The sequence below is a fragment of the Rhineura floridana genome, chromosome 6 (assembly GCF_030035675.1).
Source record: "Rhineura floridana isolate rRhiFlo1 chromosome 6, rRhiFlo1.hap2, whole genome shotgun sequence".
In the NCBI taxonomy this organism is placed as follows: Eukaryota; Metazoa; Chordata; class Lepidosauria; order Squamata; family Rhineuridae; genus Rhineura; species Rhineura floridana.
The window spans coordinates 111,811,152-111,833,088 of NC_084485.1; positions in this window are offsets into that span (position 1 = coordinate 111,811,152).

Genomic DNA, 21,937 nt, shown 5'->3' on the forward strand with positions numbered 1-21,937 from the left:
CAAAGAAAAACAAAATGAGTGAAATGATGAAGAGCACATTTGTAATGAGCACATCTTGGCGCTATCTGTCTTTTTCTTGTTATGAAAATGCATCATGATTATGGAAATCTATTATGAGATTCATCGTGTACTAGTAATCAGCAAAAATCCCCATCTCTTAATTCAAAGAACTTCTAAGCATTTTTTTTCTGTTGTTTATTGATCATTTCTTGTTACTGGGTTAAAAATATTATACAATGAAAGAATCTGGAAGGTTTTTAAAAGAATGAGAAAACTTAAAAATAGCTTTGACAAAGTTTCTCTTAGTGAGCAGCTTCCAAAGTACCACTAGGGAATGTGAAGGAACTAAGGATCAGCACAAGGATTTCTGCTTACGTGGAATGTGGGGAGGGTGTGGGGTGGGAGCAGAGGGGGGAGTCCCATTGCACAAGCAGAAATCCTTCAGCTAATGGGACGGACTAGTTGGATACCGCCCAATATTTATCAATGCATCAGAGTGTACCTGTTACAATATAGGGAAAACTCATCAGAAAAAAATGTGTGTATAAAGACAGCATATGGACAATTGACTATGAACAATGCTGCACCATGCTGTACAGTATTTTCAGATGTACAGGGGTAGGGGGAATCTCCCACTGTTGGCACTAGATCTTGTAGCACTGATGTATCGTACTGCCATTGCTACTACTAGCCAGTGTCTCTATACTGTATGGAGCTTTTGGTAATATGGCCCCTTTACTGTATGGCCTATGTGGTAACATGAATGTAAATAATGGGTGTTGTCTTGAGCTGCAGAGCATGCCTTTGTCTTCCCTTTGCATTGGAGGAACTGGGCCTTGGCTAAATAGAAGAGGGGAGAATGAGGAAATGGCTGTCTTCCCACTTTCCTCGCCATCCAACCCTCCAGTTCTTTAGCCAAGCAACTATGCCAACAGCTCTAGTGAGCATTTGTTAAAAGAGGTCCTATGATGCTCCTCTCTTCTAGCCATATGGAATTTCCAGCATGCTTACACTAGGATGTGTACACATCAAAAGTTCAGCAAGTCCAAGAGGCAGGCATGCCACACAGACTTATGAATACGATTGCAATGACAGTTATTTGTTCTGTAAGATAACTTATCAAACTTTAAAAGGCCTCTTCAGGCATTTGCTGGTGAACAACCAAAGGGGACTGCAGGAATACATGAGACTAGTGTCAACCCTTTTTGATGTGTCATGCACTGGCAATGCTCCTGAATCAATGCATGATTGACTGAGCATGAAGCGGGCCACCTGAGTCTGAAGATCTGTTGATGTGTCTGTGTTGGCAACCATGCAATGAAGGTGCCCCCCTTTCAGACTTGGCCAATGGCACATTAGTTTGGGAGCATGGATAGTGTGTGTGGTGTCATCAGGGGGCAAAGTTATCCCATGCATTCACACATGGGATAACATACATCCTTTTGTATGTTCACCAATGAACACCTAAAGAGGGCTTTTATTTCCCACTGTGGTCTCCAGGGAGATATTACTGAAGTAGTGAGGCTTTTCCAGGTTTTATACTGACAATTAAAATGGGCCCAGGGGTACCTGCACAATGGGATAATGCATGACAAATAAGTGAGAAAGCTTCAAAGCCAAAACAAACCATGACAAGTGAGATGGCTTTTCTAATCTAAAGCCATATTATTGCTGCTTATATCTCAGCTTAGCTCTGATGAATGGCTGAGGAAGGACGTGCCTCAATAAAGCTTTGCTTTGGTCTCCAAGTGAAGTCAGAATGAATTGGGCAGAAACATACTTTGAAACCCGTCCTTTTGCCCCTTCCTTTCTCTCCAGAGTACAATAATGAGTACAAGATGTGGAAAGCATGTCTGAGCAGCAAGCAGAAGAATATGGGAACACACTCTTGAGGAAATATAACAGCCAACAGGCGCTTAACATTAGAAAGTGCTATCAGTAACAAGGGACCAAATTACCACACACATACACAGACTCATGCCTAAATGTTTTAGTCCAAAATATAAAGCAATGAATGTGCAATATATTGAAAAGAGTGACTTCTTCACAAACCTGTGAGCCTGCAATTTACACTCTTTTGGCTGAACATTAATTTTTCCATTCCAGCCCTTTACGTGTGACACTGTTGCTTGAAGAGTTGCACTGGCTGCCAATTTTCTACTGGGTCAAGTTCAAGGTGATGCTGCTAAACAACTTGGGACTAGGTTACCTCAGAGAATGCCTTTTCCCGTATAGTCCTGCCCACTGACTGAGATCATTATGTGAATCACTCCTGGTTGTTCTGCAACCTGCACAAATCCACTCTGGCAACAACCAGAGGGCCTTCTCTGCAGTGACTCCCAGCCTTTGGAATCAACTCCCCCTAGATGTCAGGCAAGCACCACCCTTAATTGGCTTCAGGCATTTGCTGAGCACTTTGTTATTCACTTAGGCATTGAAATCAACGTGTCAAAGCAAGGTTACTATGCCAATTTTATAAGTGGGGAATAGAAGGTGCAAAGCTGGTGTTCTTACAGGGACACAGCAAGGCCGTGGCATACATAGTCAGACCTCCTCTTCCTAACACTGTAGTGCAGCATGGATAATTATTGTTGTGTAATAGGATCTGAATGCCTGTCTTCAAACACAGTGATTTCTTCCTTTCTTGGGGAACTGAAATAAAACCAAATCTATATCTATTCTCCAAGTTATTTTTCTGTAGCAACACAAGTTAAATAACAAAAATAAATCTATAAAATAAAGAAGCAAACAGGCTCTCTTGATCAGCCAGACAGTTAAAGAACAAAGAAAAAAACATATAACGACAATAACCAATACAAGGAAAAGAAGAAAGGAGAAGGTGTCAAAGATAAATGTAATCTTAGTTGAATTATTAGATGTAATCATGAACAGTAACCTTAGTAATACATTTCTCTTTATTTAACATGACAAACACTGTTAAAATGTCAGTCCATTTCTTTTAGGCCTTTAGTCTCAGATGGACAAGCAAATCAGAGAACAGAAGTGAGGGTGCCCGGGCCAGGAAGCACACATACCACTGGCTCCTGACAGAGCCATCAATAGCCTGAAAGAACTGTTGGGGCAGGCCCTTTCTGACCTTTCCTGGAGCTCTGTGTGACCTGAGGGAAGGGAGAAGTGAGGGAGCCCAGGCTATTAGCTCCCAGTTGGCCAGAGTGACCATTTGTGTACTTCAGACAGAATGTAATATCTTCTGTTATAATGAGATGTTTTTGAGGCCCAGAGAGTGCCCCTACATCAGGATTCACCTGGTGAGTCCCTAGCTTCCAAGAAAGAGAGGGATCCATCACAGGTTTCTTTTCAAAAGCATTCACTTTAATTCCTAACTCTACACAGTTTCTTGCCCAGCCCTCCTCCCCTTTGTATAATTCTACACTCTTCTGCCTCCTGCTCTTTTATCTCTTTTATCTTATCTGACCAAGACTCCCTCCCTACTTCCCTTGTACCTCCATTTCTCTTGTCACTCTTTAAATCCTTTAACCTGTAGCATTCTGAGCCAGCAGTCGCTTCAGTTGCTCCCAACAGCTGCCTTTTTAGGCAGCTTTGGGGCATCACCCTTGACTTGCCACCCCCTTGGTGTTCCACTTCTGATCCACCCATGTTTACAAATGGGCTACCTATAAGGGAGAGGTTGAGACAAGCTGCAACAACTAGCTCCGTTTGCAACTCTTGCTCAGACAGCAGTAATCAAGATCTTTTAGTGTACAGTAGGGCCCAGCTTACCGGCACTTCGCTTACCGGCATTCCGCTAATGCGGCGGCTTTCATTTTCTATTTTAAAGCCGATATTTGCTCTTTTGCGACGTTTTGTGACGTTTTTGCATCATTTTTGCGTGACGGCCCCATTATAGACTATGGGTTCCGCTTTATGGCGATTTCCGCTTTACTGTGGGGGTCCGGAACGGAACCCGCCGTATAAACGGGGCCCTACTGTACAGGTTGGTTAGTGCGGAAGATCTTCCCTCAAGCATTCAGCTTCCAAGCCATGTAGGTCTTTAGAGGTAAGTGGTGTGGGGAAGACTACTCATTCACTGCTCCAGCTCCCAGGCTGATGCAGCAAAGAGGCCCAGATTTGGCATGTGCTGGTCTTGCTCCGCCCCCTCAACTCCCTGTTTCAGGGTTTCCATTGGGTAATACTGACAGGCAGAGCCGCCCCTAGGCACCAGGAAGTGGAGCAGTTGCCTCCGGCCCCGCACTTTGGGGGCGCGCGCACTTGGTGATCTGCGTATATAGAGAAGCTGGGCTGCGGCGGGGGGGTTTCTCTGTCTTCAGCCGTGCAGCAGCTGTCTTGCCAGCCATTTCCTTTTTTTTTTCAATAATTTTTATTCAGATTTTCATAAAACATACAAGACAAAATCATAAAACATTCAAAGACAAAAAACAAAATCAAAAATAGTTAAACAAAAAGAAAAAAAGAAGAAAAAAAACAAAAATAAAAAATAAAGAGTAAAATATTGACTTCCCATTTGTCAAAGATCAAATCAGTTATAAGTCTATAATATATAACAATCCTGTCTCTTAAGTCATATTATAAAATCACTTTCCTCCAGTAGTTATCTTACTTAATCATCAAATCTCATAAACATTACTTTATTCTTTCCACAAAAAGTCAAAGAGAGGTTTCAATTCTTTAAGAAATATATCTATCAATTTTTTTTTCCAGATAAGCATATCGATTAATCCATCTCATTACTAATTATGATAATCTTATTGTCATAACCATAGTCAAAATAAACATTTCAATTAATCCATCACATCAGAATCTGTTAGGTTCAATAATTTCAGTAGCCATTGTTCTATTATCTCTATTAGTTCCATTTTCCATCTTCCATCTTCAGTAGTCTTGTTAAGTCCAGTAATTTCAATATCCAATCTTCCATTATCAGTATTCCATAATAATCTTGCTGTCAAAGCCATAGTCATATAGTAAGAGTCTGATGGGGATTACCTCTATCCCAAATATTTTCTTGCCATCCATTCTGAATAGGTTGCTGAAATACTGCTGTAAAATCATATCTCTGTTCTTTTTTTCAAAATACACTGGGTCATCTCTTAAAAGTTTTTCCATTGTCACATGGCTGCAGTTAATTCCATAGATTTTCTCTATATTGGGCTCCATCACATCATTCCAGTCCAGAAGATTATCCATGCCATTGATAACTTTATCTCTAGAATCTTCATTCATTTCTTCAGAGATAACATTGAGTTCCAAACAATAGATTTTATTTCTAAAGTCCATAGACTCCAAATCTTGTTCCTGTTCCACGTTGGTTCCAATCTCCGGGATCTCCTCTCTCACAGGGACCCCTATTCCAGTCTCCAGGGTCACCTCTCTCACAGGGACCCCTGTTCCAATCTCCGGGGTCTCCTCTCTCACAGGGACCCCTTCCAGGGTCACCTCTCTCACAGGGACCCTTATATCTTTAATCTCCTGCTTCATTTTACTCAATTCAATTTTCATTATCTCAATCTCATCCATTATTTTCTGAAACATAGTTATTTCCAGATTTTCAGCCACTTTCTTAATTGCCATTTTAAAAGAAAAATATAGGAAAACCACTTCTTATTTCAGCAACAATTGGGTTAATACTCCAAACTTGGTGACATCACAGTATAAACAAAGCAGACAGCCTTATCTCTCCAATAGTTAAGTAAACAAAATGCAGTTCCCAGGATCGAAACAATTAATGGCAATCGTCAAGAAACAGATTCGTCAAAATAAAATAGACCAAAAAGAGAGTAGTCTCAAAACAGTATAATATTTTTCAAAATAAAAATCTGGAATAGAAATCCCTCTTCTGTGTATATCTTTAGAATGCAAATCCAGGACAGCTTTTTGCAACAAAAACAGAGATAAGCTATTAATTAGTGCGTAGCAGAGAGAAGTTACGGCTCCCCAGTGAGATGTCAAAAACTGATCAATCTGGCAAATCTCTTTTAAACAGCAACAATTTAAGTCAAGTAAAAGAAAAATATAGAAAGAAGGGTGCTTGCCTGTTAGTGCGTTCTCTCTTAGAAGATAAGGTGAACGTTCGCTTTATCAGATAGAGCTTGCTGTTAAAAATCCGTCCCACCTTCGTCGGCTGGACCTCGTCCCATAAATTAATGAGATCTGGTCGTCCCAACAAAAATAGGCTTTGAGGTTAATCTCTTCGTTTCTCCCTACCCGGGAGAAGTTTAATCAGTCAAAAAAAAAGAAAAAACTGACTGATATATCTGAATAAGCTTCTTTTGAGGCAGGAGCCCGTCTCAAAAGCAGGCACAGGCTAAGTCACCCTTCCCGGAAGTCCCTTGCCAGCCATTTCCTGAGCTGATTTTGGGCGGGAAATTTGAATTTCCCGTGCTTGGGGAATCTCCCGCTCTTCGTCTGCATGCTTGAGCAGTTTTTTCCCTATCCTGCCTGCCTGTTCATCAGCTGTCTTCGGCTGTGTGCCTGAATGACTTCCCTGTGCTGCCGCCCACTCATCAGCTGTGCAGCAGGTTTACAGCGCTTGCCGGCTTATTCTTAATTGCCCATCAACAAAGCAGCCAGACTACAGAAATGACTAAATTCTGTCATCCTCGATATTTAAAACAATGGTTCTGCACAACGTGTCTTCAATTGTTTAGTTAGGAAGATAAAGATGGGAAAGTATGCCTAGAAATAGACTGCCATATCTAGCAGATATCGACAAAGGGAAGACAGATGTCGAGAGACCAGTGAAGAAATGGATATGTATGGAACAGGTTGACTAGAGGCTTATTCCCTGAAGTGAAGGTAATCATTTGTATTTAATAGGTTGTTAGCCTCATATGTAAATATTATAATTACATATATTCGTAAATAAAATATCTCTGTCTCTGTCTCTGAGAGAGAGAGAGAGAGAGAGAGAGAGAGAATGTGGGGGAGCCCCAACTATGCTTTTGCCCCGGGCCCCACACATTCTAAGGTTGGGCCTGCTGACAGGGATGCCACCAGAAGTAGCTTCTGCCCACCCACCATTTGGGCATTGGGATGCTCATCACCAGCAGTGCAGAACCCCAATGGTGAGGCCAATGGAGCAAGGCAATACCTCCACCCCATCCAACCCCTTCCAGCACCTTTTCTGTTATCTCACTTGGGGACAGCAAATTTCTGTAATTTTCCAAAGAAAGCACAATCTAGGTTCATTAAAGATTATGAACATGCATTTATAAATGTAAGAGACTGATCCTTTACAATGGTTTCCATGGTGATTAACAAAGCACTTTATACAAAATGGCATGTGCAGTGAATGCATGGAAGAAGCTTCTTGGGATTACATCTGTTGGCTTCAACCTCTACGGGCTCATGAGAGCTTCTCCAGAGAGACTACATACATACAAACTTACATGTACATTACATGTAAGTTCTGTAAGCACCTTGAAAACAATGCAGTGATTACTAGAAGTCAACATGGATTTATCAAGAACTAATCCTGCCAGGCTAATCTTACTCATTTTTTAATTGGGTAACCTTGGTAGACTGTGGGAATGATGTGGACATAATATAGCTTGACTTCAGCAAAACATTTGACAAAGTGCCCCATGATATTATGATTAGCAAGCTAGCTAAATGTGGTCCGGATGGAACAACTATCAGGTGTATTCACATTTGGCTACAGAATCATACTCAAAGAGTGCTGATCTATGGTTCCTTCTCAAACTGGGGGGAGGTAACGAGCGGGGTACTACAGGGCTCAATCCTGTGCCCAGTGCTCTTCAACAGTTTTATTAATGACTTGGATGATGAGGTGCAGGGAATGCTTATCAAATTTGCAGATGATACAAAATTGGGAGGAATAGCTAATACCTTGGAAGACAGAAACAAAATTCAAAGTAATCTTGTTAGGCTGGAGTGTTGGGCTGAAAACAATGGAATGACATTTAACAGGATAAGTGCAAAGTTCTACAACTGGGAAAAAGAAACCAAGTGCACAGTTATAAGATGGGGAATACTTGGCTCAGAAATACTACAAGCAAGAAGGATTTTGGAATTGTTGACGATTACAAGCTGAATATGAGCCAACAGTGTGATGTGGCTGCAAAAAGACAAATGCTATTTTAGGCTGCATTAACAGAAGTATAGTTTCCAAAGCATGTGAAATGTTTGTTCCCCTCTGTGCAGCACTGGGTAGGCCTCATCTTGAGTTTGTGTCCAGTTCTGGACACTGCACTTTAAGAAGGATGCAGACAAACTGGAACAGGTTCAGAGGAAGGCAACAAGGATGATCAGGGGATTGGAAACAAAGCCCTATGAGGAGAGACTGAAAGAACTGGTCATGTTTAGCCTTGAGAAGAGAAGATTGAGGGGAGATGTGATAGTCTTCAAGTACTTAAAAGGTTGTCACACAGAGGAGGGCCAGGATCTCTTCTTGATTGGCTCAAAGTGCAGGACATGGAATAATGGGCTCAAGTTTCATGAAGCCAAAGTTCGACTGAACATCAGGAAAGTCTTCTTAATTATTAGAGTAGTACGACAATGGAACTAATTACCTAGGGAGTTGGTGGGCTCTCCAACACTGGAAGCATTGAAGAGGCAGCTGGACAGCCACCTGTCAGGTATGCTTTAAATTGGATTCCTACATTGAGCAGAGGGTTGGATTCAATGGTCATATAGGCTCCTTCCAACTCTACTATTCTATGATTCTGTGATTCTGTCCACATGAGTAGTACCTGCAAGTCTGTTTGTGTACAAACTGTACTCAGTGCTGGTGTTGTGCAGAAGCCCTTGGAGGTGAGGTGTAGAGACTGTGAGCATCATCATGACCTCTCTTCAATATGTTGACAGTATGTGCATAGATGTCATCTTCAGAAGGTTAAAGTGGTCGACATCTGTTAGGGGTTAATTAATCAACATTCAGTGAGAATGTGCCCTGAAATATGGACTAGTGCTTCAGTTTGTTCTTGTGAATGAGAACAGAACCATGGTGTGCTATTGATTCCAGGTGAAATAACCTAATATAATGGCTTCTTTTGTGAAATGTCACATAATGGAACATTTCTAGTATTCCTTTTATACCTTTGAATTCCTAGTCTATATCTCATCTCATAGAGCCAACAACTCTGCACAGAGCATGCAGCTTTGTGATGGCTTCCATAAAGCCTCCCCCCTGCACACACACTTTTATTTGGGGGGGAAGTTTTATGTAGCTTAAAAACAAAGTTGTTGAAAGCTTATATAAAAATTAAGAAAATGTCCATCATTAGTCCAAGATTTGTCATTATTATCTAGAAAAAGATTACAAGCTTGAATACATATAAAATCTTTCATTCGCTAAGGACATTCGATAATAGCTGGAAGCCAGTGCTGGCTTTGGTGGACATACAGAGTCAGCATATCAAAGTCAGCAGTAACTTTCAGTAATATGTTCCAGGGTTACCTAATGCAAATCAGAATATTCAAGTAGGTGATAATGTCAAGTCACAAGGTACATTCTCAATCATACGTTCCCTTCAGCCTAAATAAAATGTAACAACAACAGATTATGTGGTTTTGGACCTACTAGTCAAAGCGAAATATATTGCCTCTCCCTCCCCACCGCAAACTTGCCTGTTCTCAGATTTGAAGATCCATATTTGCAATCCAAATTAGGCGGCCACTTTCCATTTTGATGAATGTTATTTTCATGGGTACAATACCTTTTCCTGGTTAAAAAAGTTCTCCCCTTTCCTTTATCAACCAGCATTTCTCTCCTTGTAAAAGAAACAGAAAGAAAACATTTCCCCCCCTATTCATTCATAATGGTCCAACTCATTTGGCTGTTACCAGTCTGCTATTAAATGTCCTTTGCCCATTTTGATAACAGAGATAAGGGAAAAAAGGAGTTGCTTCTAGAAAGATGTTATGCTAATTAAATATATAAACTAAAGCATCAGCGTAGGTAATCAGACTTGAGTATGTGCACGTAGCCATGAAATCTAGGAATCAGGATTCATTAGGTGTTTATTGGCACGCGTTGAGCAGTCAGGCTTTTCTTTTAAAGACTGGTGCATCTATTCATTTTAATGGAAACATTTTGTGCCTTATCTTTTATCTCAAGCCTTCTGTTCATCATCATCTTTTTTCTAAGTATCCATCATTCATAAACTGTCATGTTGCTGATAACAGCATTTATTAAAGTATTTAGTCCATTGTTTTTTAGGTTGTTTAAAAAAAGTGACCATTTTAAATCTTGAATAGAGGGTGGGGTGGCTTTTGATACAAAATCTGGTTTCCCAGGATCACTTTACACATGGTGAGTTCCATAAAGAGAAGGTATTCCCATATATATATATAAAAGACAGCTGGTAATCAGTACATAGATCATCCTAGGGTGTTGTACACATATAAACTAGGAAAGCTGGATAAATTCCAGCTTCCGAGATTACAGATAAAATACAGATATATAGGTATCTCCTGAGTGTACATGCAATGCAATACATCAGTGTGAGATTGTAAAATATGATGATAGCTCTATAATAGAGCATCTGCTTTGCATGTATAAGGTCTCAGATTCAATCCCTGGCATTGCCAGGTAGGGCTGAAAGAGCCCTCTGCCTGAAACCCTGGAGAGCCTCTGCAAGTCAGTGTAGACAGTACTGAACTAGATGGGTCAATGGTTTGACTCAGTATAAGGCACAGCTTTTAACACTCCTATGTGGATATGAATTAAATACAGGCATGTCATCATAAATAAAGTAACTCTCAGTCGAACACCCATTCTCTACATTAGCCATTGACCAATGGTTTCCATGTTGTGTTTAACACTCAGATTAGCACATATGGTAGGACATGTTAGTTACATATCATTGTCTCTAATGACCAACAAATTACTTACCATATCAGTTAATTTCAACTAATTTCTTGAGCCTATCCCCAATCAATACTGCCATCGGGGTCCATAGAAAGTTGTTTTTTGCCAAGTCGGACCATTGGTCCATCTAACCTGGTACAGTCTACTCTGACTGCCAGTAGCACTTCAGGGTTTCCACAGGGTTTTTTTTACCCCACATCACCTATGCCTGCTTTTATTACCTAGAGATGCCAGGGATTGAACCTTGCATGGCAAAGGTCTAGTATTGCATAATATTACAGGGCCATTCAATGAAGATGAATGTTGGAAGATTCAGGACAGACAAAAGGAATTACTTCTTCACGCAGCGCATAGTTAAACTATGGAATTCACTTCCACAGAATGTATTGGTAGTCACTGACGTCGATGGTTTAAAAGAGGACTAGATAAATTCATGAAAAGTAGGGCTATCAGTAGCTACTAGCTATGATAGATAGCTATGTTATGCCTCCACTGCTTGAGGCAGTATGTTTCTGAATACCAGTTGTTGGGAATCAGAAGTGAGGACAGTGTTGTTGTACTTAGGTCCTGCCTCAGGGCTTCCCACAGGCATCATGTTGGCCACTGTGAGAACAGAATGCTGGGCTAGATGGGCCTTCTTAGGTTCAAAGTGCATGCCCTACCATTACTCTACCATGTGTCCTAATGAAACAGTCCCCCTTCTCCTGCTAGCAGCAGTTACACAGTGAATTGAGCCAGCAGCCACAGGATTGGAAAGCATGAAGGACCTGACTAGGGATGGGTGAGAAATTCAATTCAGTTTGCATGTCAAGCTGAATCTATCAAATTTGCACTTTCCAAAACAATATGAGAACCGAATCACAGCCATCCTTCGAAATTTGCACTTACTCAAATTTCGCAATGCAATTCACCAGCCAAACAATGCTTACAAAAATACATATGTTAGGGGTAAGTGTGCATAAAAATGAATATATGAGTGAAAATAGCATACAAAAATGCATTACATGACAAGAAATGGCTTGCAAAAATGTGTACATTCATCTAAACTGCCTAAAAATAGGTTTATTAGGAGAAATGTGCACTGAAACACTGGAGAATTTTCATAAGGTTTTTTTAAAATAAAAAATCACAAATTACTGCAGAAATGTGGAGAACTGATTGTAAGATTGAAAAAATGAGAAACAGAGAGAACCAAAATTGACAGATCCTTCCATCCCTATACCTGACTATATGTCACCAAAGATGTTTTGCCGAGTTTAGTTTTCTCCAAGTGCTGTGGAATAATAAAAAAGGAGAGATTAGTTGACCCTCTTTTAGGGTAGAGCCCTAATCCATAGTCGGCCTTGCCTAGCGAGGAGGATTAGCCTCCCTCCTTTGTCTCTAGTTTATTCTATTCATGCCCTGTGCATTGACAAGCAGGGTGTGTACACATCCATCTCTCTTGCACAAGAGAAATTAGCTGTTTCAGTTGGCAAGGAACTCTCAGCTTTCTGGGTGGTAAAGACACCATGTCCTACTGCACACTGTTTATGCTCAGAATCCTTTTTTATTTGTCTGGATTCTGTTAACCATTGCCCAGTTACCTATAAAAATGTTGGCAGACATCTACACTAGGACCCTTGCCATTGCAAGAACTGCAGTATGTTGATGCAAAGGAGACAAAAACGAAAACAAAAACCAGAAAAAGACTTTCACATGCCTGTGAAAGGGAGCAAAGAATTAATGAATAATCAGCGCTAGTAGCAACCACATCTGTTATGGCCAAGGAATCACAATTGCAGACTGACTTTGAACTCTGTTTTTATTCCTCTACTGTAAACAGTTTTTAGATACGTGAGATAGCTAGGTGAGATTGCCAGTTTCCAAAAACACGGGTGTTATTAATGCTATATTTTAAAAGGCATGTGGAATTTGAATCCTACCACAGACCTGCCTTAAGGGACCCACATGTTTTTAACTTTGTACTCAGATGCAGGACCAAAAGGGAGCACATGTGGTAAGGGGAAAGGATATGGCAGACAAATACTCAGTTTCCCCACTCTTCTTTGCTGAATTCGTTTCTTGCTGCTCAGGCTATTACTTGAGATAAAGTGCTGGCTTGTGCCATGGATCTCCCTGCTCCATGGTATATTGCAAGCCACGAAGTCTGAATTCTAATCAGGAAGGGCATGCATGGTTTCATAGCCACTGTGCAAGAAGCCTCCTGTTTAATGAGGTTAACGCCACCAAAATTTCTTGCTTGGTGTTGGCAGGTTTCATAATGACAAATCGCTAAATCACTCCACTGTGGTATGTTAATTTAGAGGAACATTAATTTCTATATCATGCAATATCACTCAGAAAGTATAACATAAAATCTGCAGTATGCCTATACTCCTCAGCTGATCTCTCTGATTTATAGGAGCCTGATTCTGCCTTCAGTGAAAATCTCTAGTAAAGTTGGGAGATGTTAAAGGAAGACTTTGTCCAATAATTCCCTCATGGCATGCTTAAGTGAATCACTTGTAGGTGATCATTTTCCTACTATGGAGGCTGGGACTTGTAATCTCAGCAGGAGGGGACACTCCACCAGAGAGAGGGAGTACCCACGCCTGTTTCTCCCCTCACTGCCTCCTCTTCTCCAGCCGCAGGTAAGGTTAATTGGCTAAGCAGCAGCAGGGGAAGAGAGAGGGAGTGGTGGAGATTGAACAGCACTCACATGGAGCACTCGTGAAAGATCATGCCTCTTTCAGGACAAGTACAGGGATACTCCTGCATCTCTAGACTATACCACTTCAGAAACCATGTAGAATATTGCATGTGGAATGCTAGCCTGATCCTGATCCCTGATATGCTACTTTCTATACAGTTGCGGCTTGGTGGTTCCATGTTGGTGGAGCAGAGGAATCCACTCTAGGTTTTAGCCCGAACTTTCAAGGACTAAAAGTTCTGAAAGGACTGCAAGTTCAGACTAAAACCCGGAGCTGATTCCAGTGCCCCACTGACATGGAGCCATCAGCCGCCACTGGTTCTACATGTGGGGACATTATTATTATTATTTTCCCTGGAGAGGCTTCAAATGTAGTTTCCCAACCTGCTTTCTGAAGTGGTACTTTCTCAGGAGCTGTGTACCATCTCATATTGGGGAATGTGTACTTCAGCTCTTACCTAATTCTAATAATCATTTTCTAGTTAGTCAAGTTGGCTAAAGCCCCAAAATGATATTTCTCTCACCTTCAAAACTCTTTCAGGGGTTGTTCACATGCTGCATTCAATGGATATACAGTCTGTGTACCGGTGTACACAAATAAATGAGCTGTACTCTTGTACAGTTATTCACATGCAACGTTCACTGAATGTACAGTCTGCATACTTGGGTACTCTAGTTGAGATGTACAAGTCAGTAAGTACACTCTTTCACACAAACACATGCATAAAGGCACGTTGCCTCTGTGTTTATTGTAATGTGTGAACAAGCCATATATGTGGAGTAATTAATCTAATCTGTACTGGTGAGATTATGGAATGTGAGGGAGAAGGAAGAGGTTACTTAATAGATATGGAATAAAAGGATGTGATTTTGCATATATATCCTAACAGAGAGTTCCCAGTATTGTCACAAAACTATCCATTATGGGATATGAGCAAAGACACTCAAACCAGTTTTCGTTTGTCACTAAAGTGCTGGTGACTGTTTTATTTGTATTCAATACGTGGTCTTTCTGCTATCTATTCACACAGCCTTTTGCTACATCTTCTGGCACCAAGCATGTGAAAGAACAGCTGGCTATGTATGCTGCCTGTTTGCAACAATAAAGAAAGATTTCAAGATTTGTGGGATGATAGATACAATGTTTTCATCCCTTTGTACATGGGCAGGAAAAAAAAATCTGAGATACCTGTCAATGAAGAAGCACAGAAAACCAAATTATGCAGGCTGCTCTAGAAAATGTGTGGAGCCCTGGAGCCTTGCCACCTTTTCATTTATGCATGCAAATTAGGAATTATGCAGAAGAGCTGTTTGATTCTTGTTTTATTTTTGCTTAATCAGTTGTCTGCATGTTTGTACAGTTCAGTCACTGTCACTTGTGATTGTTTTTGCCATGACATGGCAAGGTTTATCAAGAGGCAGGGCATGAAAAGAAAGCAAACTCTGTTTGAGAGGCAACAGGGTGAGGCGTACAGCTATGCCCTGTGGGGCAGGAGGGGTAAGAATGCATTTGGAAGTGTTTCCTAACGTTAAGGGGGAAGTGTTCTCTTTTAAAGCTGTTTTAATGTATTAACTCCAAGGTGCTAAGATCCAGATATTATAAATATTGCTTTATGGTCCTCCATCAGGTGCATATTTATTACAAAGCAATAAAGTCCTTATTGCACATGTGTAGTAAGGTTTTCTGTTTTGAGGTGTGGTGTATAGAGGAGGGATGGGGAACCTATGACCTTTGAGATATTGTCGGACTCCAGCTCCCATCAGTCCCAGCCATCATGGCCACTGATCAGGGATGATGGGATACTAATCCAACAGCACCTGCATGGCCATAAGCTTTCCATCCCTGGCTTAAATCCTGACACAGAAAACCACATTGCAGTGCTCTGAAAGATTCCTGTCATAGAAGGCTAGGCCAAAGAGTGCCAGGGTTGACACTGAAGATTGCCCTTACTGCATCAATCACCCCATGTGCAGTACTTTACTATTTCCCCAAAATATGTTGATGGTAAAAATCAAAGAGATGTCCATATATATTCCCCTGGAGTTGGAGACCAAGCCCTCATCCTGCACATGGTGTCCCCAGTCACTGATGATCAAGTAACCCATATCAGCACATTCTTGCTCCTTCATTTATATAACAACCCTCCTCCAGGTTTGGTTTCTTCTTGATCCAACTCTTTTACAGCTTCTGTATGACAATCCATTGGGCTTGCTAATAGTTGGCTGATATAATCTGAATGAAGTTAATGTCTGGAAATTTGTCTCCTCTGCCTTTCAAACATGACACCGTTCAGCTAATAACAGTTGGCAGGTAAACAGCATTGCTGAAATGTGAACTTTGAAGACAGGGAGATGATATTTTCAGCTGGACCTGAAGCCGTCTAAGGAGGAGGACAGGCCATAGTTTTGAGAATATGATCCAAGATCAGTAGTTTTGCTGTTTGCTCTAAGATCATGTTTGCTTCCAGTGTGCTTTGCTTAGATCTTTGTAAATAAAACAAATATTACAAAGGCAACATAAAACTCCATCTCTCTCTCACCCAAAGGAAACTAAACTCTGTAGCACTACCCTGGACTTCTCACTATCTAGGGAACTGCTGAACAGTAGATTTATCTCTTTGTACTGCAGGAGCATTCAAAAGCACACGTAAGGCTTTTGCTCATCTGTTGTTCCCCTATTCTATCTCTGAATCTATTGTAAAAGACAGAAGATGAAAGTTACTATGGAGGATAAGTATGGCCTAGTGTTTACTCAGGAGACTTGGATAGGACAGAGCTCTATACTTTCTTCAACTGCACTTCACCTCCTCCCAGTAGTGGAGAGCATGATGGAGCTGCACCACTCACCTGGCTTCCCTCTGGTTGTGTCACTGCTGTATATTGGGACAAAGAGGGCGAGAGGCAAGGCGATGGTAAGGTTGGCATGGCACAAACACACTGGCAGGAGATTGGCACAGCACTGCCCTCACAGCTGCCTTGCCCCTTCCACCCTCCATCCTGGTATGCATCAGCGACAACCTGAGGGAGGTCAGGGGAGCAGCGCAGCCCCACCACACCATCAGCTACTACCACCCCCTCAGACTGGGTTGTCACTTTCCTTCACCAACTGTCTTGCTATAGTCTATCCCACCTGCCATTACCTATAATCTCAAACTGCCTCATCTATCTGTCTCCCTCCCCCAGCCCACCAGAACATGTTTTCCATATTCTCTGATCCACACAAACTCCTTTTACAACTCATGAAGACTTCTTGCTGTCTCTTTATTTCTTCTCTTTGCCTGATTTTCTGAAGCTGGTTTAGGCTGAACAGCTAGGTGCCTCCAGGGAGGAAAGAGAGAGAACATCCAGCTTCCGTTTGCTCTCCATAGCCAGCAGAGGGCATTCAGGTGTCAGTTGATAGGTCCCTTCAGCAGATGCAACATCTGGAAGAACCACCCAATTTTATGGCTTTGTGCCATGCAAAAACATGTGAAGACCATTTGGAAACTTAGATGGTGTAGAACAGATTGTCTGGTTCCTAAAAAAAAAGCAAGTTACTGGAAGCAGTTAAATCAGCATTTTGGACATCAATTTCAATTCAAAACTTGGTTTAGAATTTTAAAAGTTCTAAAATGCTTATGCCCAACATACTCAGATGATAGATTCTTCTCTTGTGTCCCTTTATTTTCTTTAAGCTCAAGCAAGGGTGCTCTCTTAAACAAAGCACTTCCTTTCTACCAGGTTCAGAAAGAAAGATCTCACAGACATGTATTCTCATTGACTTCAAGTCTCGAATTATGGGATTCCTTTCCTTTGGAGACCCACCAAAGTTCAAACCTAAACATTTTTCAAAAGTGCTACGAGGTCGCTTTAAGCAGACTTTGGAGGTTAGAGTTGAGCTGGCAAGGACTTTTCATGATATTTTAATCTGATTGAATTGCATTTTGCTTTAATGGATTTTTGATCAGCTGGGGGTGGCACAGCCCATAAATAAATGTCATTCTTTGCACAGGCTATGGAATTACACATTGAAAAATTCAGGAGGCAGAACAAACAACATGTTCATTGCAATCCACTTCTAGATTAGAACATTAGTCAGGTGATTTATATAGGATTGGCGTCAAACCAGCTTGTCTGCCAGTTGCCAAGTTAAATATTTTGACACCTTGGTGTCCAAGCCCAATTCTTTATGTACTTAAATCCTCTCTTTCCTCAGTCCACCCAATGGATGGATGCCCCCCCCCTGAACTGGGTATATTATATTTATCATTTGTATATGGCTGCTGAATTTTACTTGCTGAATGATTCTCCATGGTCCCAGTGGAGGGATCTTTATATAGATTTTGCTAAGTGATTTGGATCCTGTAAGATGAAAGGAATTCTAATAAGTGAAGGATGATAATTGTTGCCCACAATTGACATAAAAATGGGTTTATGCCTTAGATTTATGTATACGCAGAGGAAATACAGTTACACACAAACACAAGCACCCACATACAAACAGAAACACACTGTGATTTCAGAACATCAGGCTGGCAATCTCATTCCCTTTATTCTTATTCCATTGTCCAGTGATCCATTTACTGCATTGCAATATCTCCAAGGCAACCCCATGCCATCTCTGAATGGAAAATTATATAGCTGACTTTTTCCTAGTCAGATAGTATCTCTGTTTTAGAAGATATAATTTATACTAGCAGTTCAGGCTCCTGTGATCATTGGTAATGCATACATGAAGAAAGGCAAAACTATCAATGGGACATTTATCCGTAATAATCTTTGTCTGAAGATTAAGGGACATTTCCAGTTATGTCCATTTGCCATACAATAGGCATTTGAACACTAGTGAATCCAACAGACCACACCAGCCTTGGGATATGCATATACAGTTAACCTCCATTTGTTCACTCTCATTGCTTAACTATCTATTGCAGCCTTTCCCAACCAGTGTGCCTTCAGATGTTGTTGGACCACAACTCCCATCAGCCTCAGCCAGCATTGCCAATGGTCAGGAAAGATGGGAATTGTAGTCCAGCAACATCTGGAGGCACACTGGTTGGGAAAGGCTGATCTGTTGGTTCCAGTGAAATGCCTGTGTCCACCTGTTGCATCTGTAATTAAGTAATCCCGCACATTTTTTTCAGTTAGGTGCTCACTCAAGTTGTTCAATAATGTCTTGGTCCTTCCAACTGAAGGTGTGGCCTATCTGTTAGCTGGGCAGAACAAATTAATGACTAATGTGCAGACCCCATTGAAAAACAAGCATTTCACAGACCTTGTCATGCAATACAATTCTATTTTATTCTCTTCTATTTTATTGGGACCAATAAGAGACAAGCAATTTGACTGCCATTTACCTAAACAGACTCTAGAAACACTTACATGAAAGAGAAATTAAGGAAATTTGTTGTTGTTGTTATATTCAGTCTTCAAAAGTAATTAACAGGCTATACTTTGTTACCTTCGATCTTCACAGTATATAGATATATAAAAACCCTCTGCAATAGGGATCAGCAACTGTAGTCGAAACTGGGCCTCCTAATGATTGTCACCAGACTCTGAAGTTGTTAACCTAGATGTAAGAGGCTTGCCACTTTAACCACTGCTAAAAGTTGTGTCTCCAGTAAAGTTAGTCACTGACTAGTATCTTATACACACAGGCAATCTGGAAACAGGCAAGTCTTCCACAGTATCCATTGCATGAGTAAAATATATATTGAGATCCATTACACATCTCTAAATGAGCATGCAATATGTTATTATGACAGCCAACACATTTTTGCATCACAGGAGGAGATTTGTTGTCCTGTGTGCATCCTTGATGCAACCACACTGTGAATATCGTTATCAGTTCTAGACACCCAATTGCCAAAAATCTATTGGCACATTGCAGGGAGTTCAAAGAAGAACAAGATCAATTATTAGGAACCTGGAGACTGCCTGTCTAAGTGATAAGCCTAAACATGAGAGCACTTGTCAGATATCCAAAGAAGGTGAACATGGCAGGATTGGCAAGGGCTAGGGCTAGGAATATAAACAATATTAACCAGTTGAGAGTAAGGGAAACAACTTTTAAAACCATATGGAAGTAAATAAATGAAGAATGTGTACTCGTATTCAGAACCTAATAAAAGTTTTAATGAAAACTTTAGAAGGGAGCCAATAGGTCGTTTAGTCTTAAGGCACAGAAACGTATACCTAAAGTAACCCCAAAAGAGCCTGTCAATCTCTTTAAAAAAAAAAATCTAAGGAATGGCATTCTATAACTGCTCCAAGCAATTTGTAACTGTAAGACATTTTCTGTGGTGGAACAGAGTCTTCTCTTGCTTCTCACCCTATCTTGTTTTTACTGACATCTTTTTTAAACTATTTGAAAACTACACAAGAGATACATTGGATTCTTCCCACTCTATCACATTCCATTTCAAGCAATATTATGAATGCTGTACTACTGAGACACAGAACTCCGTGTGTAATCACAAAGCTGGAAGTGCTAAATCTGAAGCTAAGGTCTTAAAAGGCCCTATACAGAGACCCAGCATCAACATGCCCCAGGACTGGGACTCAGGAAGGCCCACTGCTAATGCTTGTCACGGGCCTCCTTTTAAAAAATGGCTGGGTCTATGTCAGGCCCAGGATGCGACTCAGGAACCAGACCAGAGGTTGTAGTTAATTCGTGTTTTATTAGAGTAATGTCCAAACAAAGACTGTGCTTTCTCATGAAGCAATACAGGGATACAGGTCCTGCGACACTGGGAGAAAGTTGACAGAGCAAGGGGCTGCTTCCCGCCTGTTCTTTAAGAAGGGGCTAAACGGGCGCGCAACCTTTCGCTCCTCCTTAACTCCCCCTCAGGTACTGCCCGCCTTCCCCCCCTTCTCTCCTGTCTTTTCAACCGTCTGCGTGTGCGTGGTGAGGGGGGAGGCATCACCTCCTCCTCTTCTGAAGTGTCCGATTCCACTATGGGTGATAAAGAAGGAGCTGACGGTAAACCATCTCTCCGCCTTTCTGCTGTGATCAGCCCTCCCTCTTGCTCTGAGCTGCGGAGAAGGGAGGGCCTGGGAATGTCTGGGGGGGATTCTAAAACTTCAAGGCTCTCAGGCTCCCCGTTGCTAGGCGACCCTATCTCTGGCATGTCCTCTGTTTCGGCTTCGCTCCACAGAGGGTAAGTTCCTCCCTCCTCCCTCTGCCAGCCATCTGAATCCTCTTCTGACAACCCCCCAGGAGCCCAGCTCATCCTCCCGACAGTCTAGGAGCTGCCCTCAGGACAAGGGCTGGTGGAGAAATTTGATTCCATTCACATTAAAGCTGAATCTATCAAATTCACACTTTCTCTGAAACAATATGAGAACTGAAACACAGTCATTCTTCAAAATTCACACTTATATATTTTGTGATGCAGTTCTACAGCCAATGTTAACAAAAATGCATATAATAGGGGAGGTGCACATAAAAATGAATGTATTTGTGAAAATAACATACCAAACTGCATTGTTATTAGGATAAATTGCTTGTAAACATGTGTACATTAGTCAAAACTGTCTCTATAAATGTGTTTACTAGAAGTAATACGCACTAAAATGCTGAAGAATATTCATGAGGATATTTTATTTTAAAAAATCATAAATTGCTGAAGAAATGTGGAGAAATGAATTTAAGACTGGAAAAACGAGAAACTGAGTGTGGAAAATTAAAATTGGTGGCTTCTGCTGGTACAGCACTTATTCAGAGTGTGACTGTTGCTGTCCACTTGCTGCTACCATCACCAAGGAAACTCCAAAAGACCCACCAACAGAGGAGGGCACCCACTATAGGATATTTGTGGAGGACTCCTCAAACCTGGAGCTGCCCTACATTTCCACAACCTGGCCCCGTGCATTCCACACAAATGACTGAGCAAACTTGAAAATTAGGAACCCAATGCACTCAAACATTATGAAGCCATTGGTGGAGTAGAAATTGAGAAACTGCCGCCTTCCTGAAACATTCTGTCAAGAGGCAGGCTGGCAGCACTAGGCCTTTGCCTTACCAGAATGTGCATGTAATGCCTAACTTAGTTAAAACACACACAGGATGTCATTGCTACTTTCCTTACAATTGAAATTGGGAGCAATTGTTTTTGATAATTAAGAATTGCTTGTATTATTGGGGTTCAGGTAAAATTGCTGTTTGGGCAATGCATGCAGCCCACTGCAAGTCGGCTGGTTGTAAATGTTCAAGAAATGAGAATGTGTCAACATCTGCAAGAGGTGTCTCTACACTTTCCCATTTTAGTCTAACTGAAGTGTAACTGATGTGGTTTGGTGTTGCATTCAGATGGAATTGACATTTTGAGGGTGCAAAAGAATAATTATATCCCAGGCTAGTTATTCACTAATAGTCAAAAAAAAACTTGTGGTTTAAGACCTTACCTATAGCCAGCAGATATTTCTATAAAACATTAAAAAGCAGGGAAATTAGG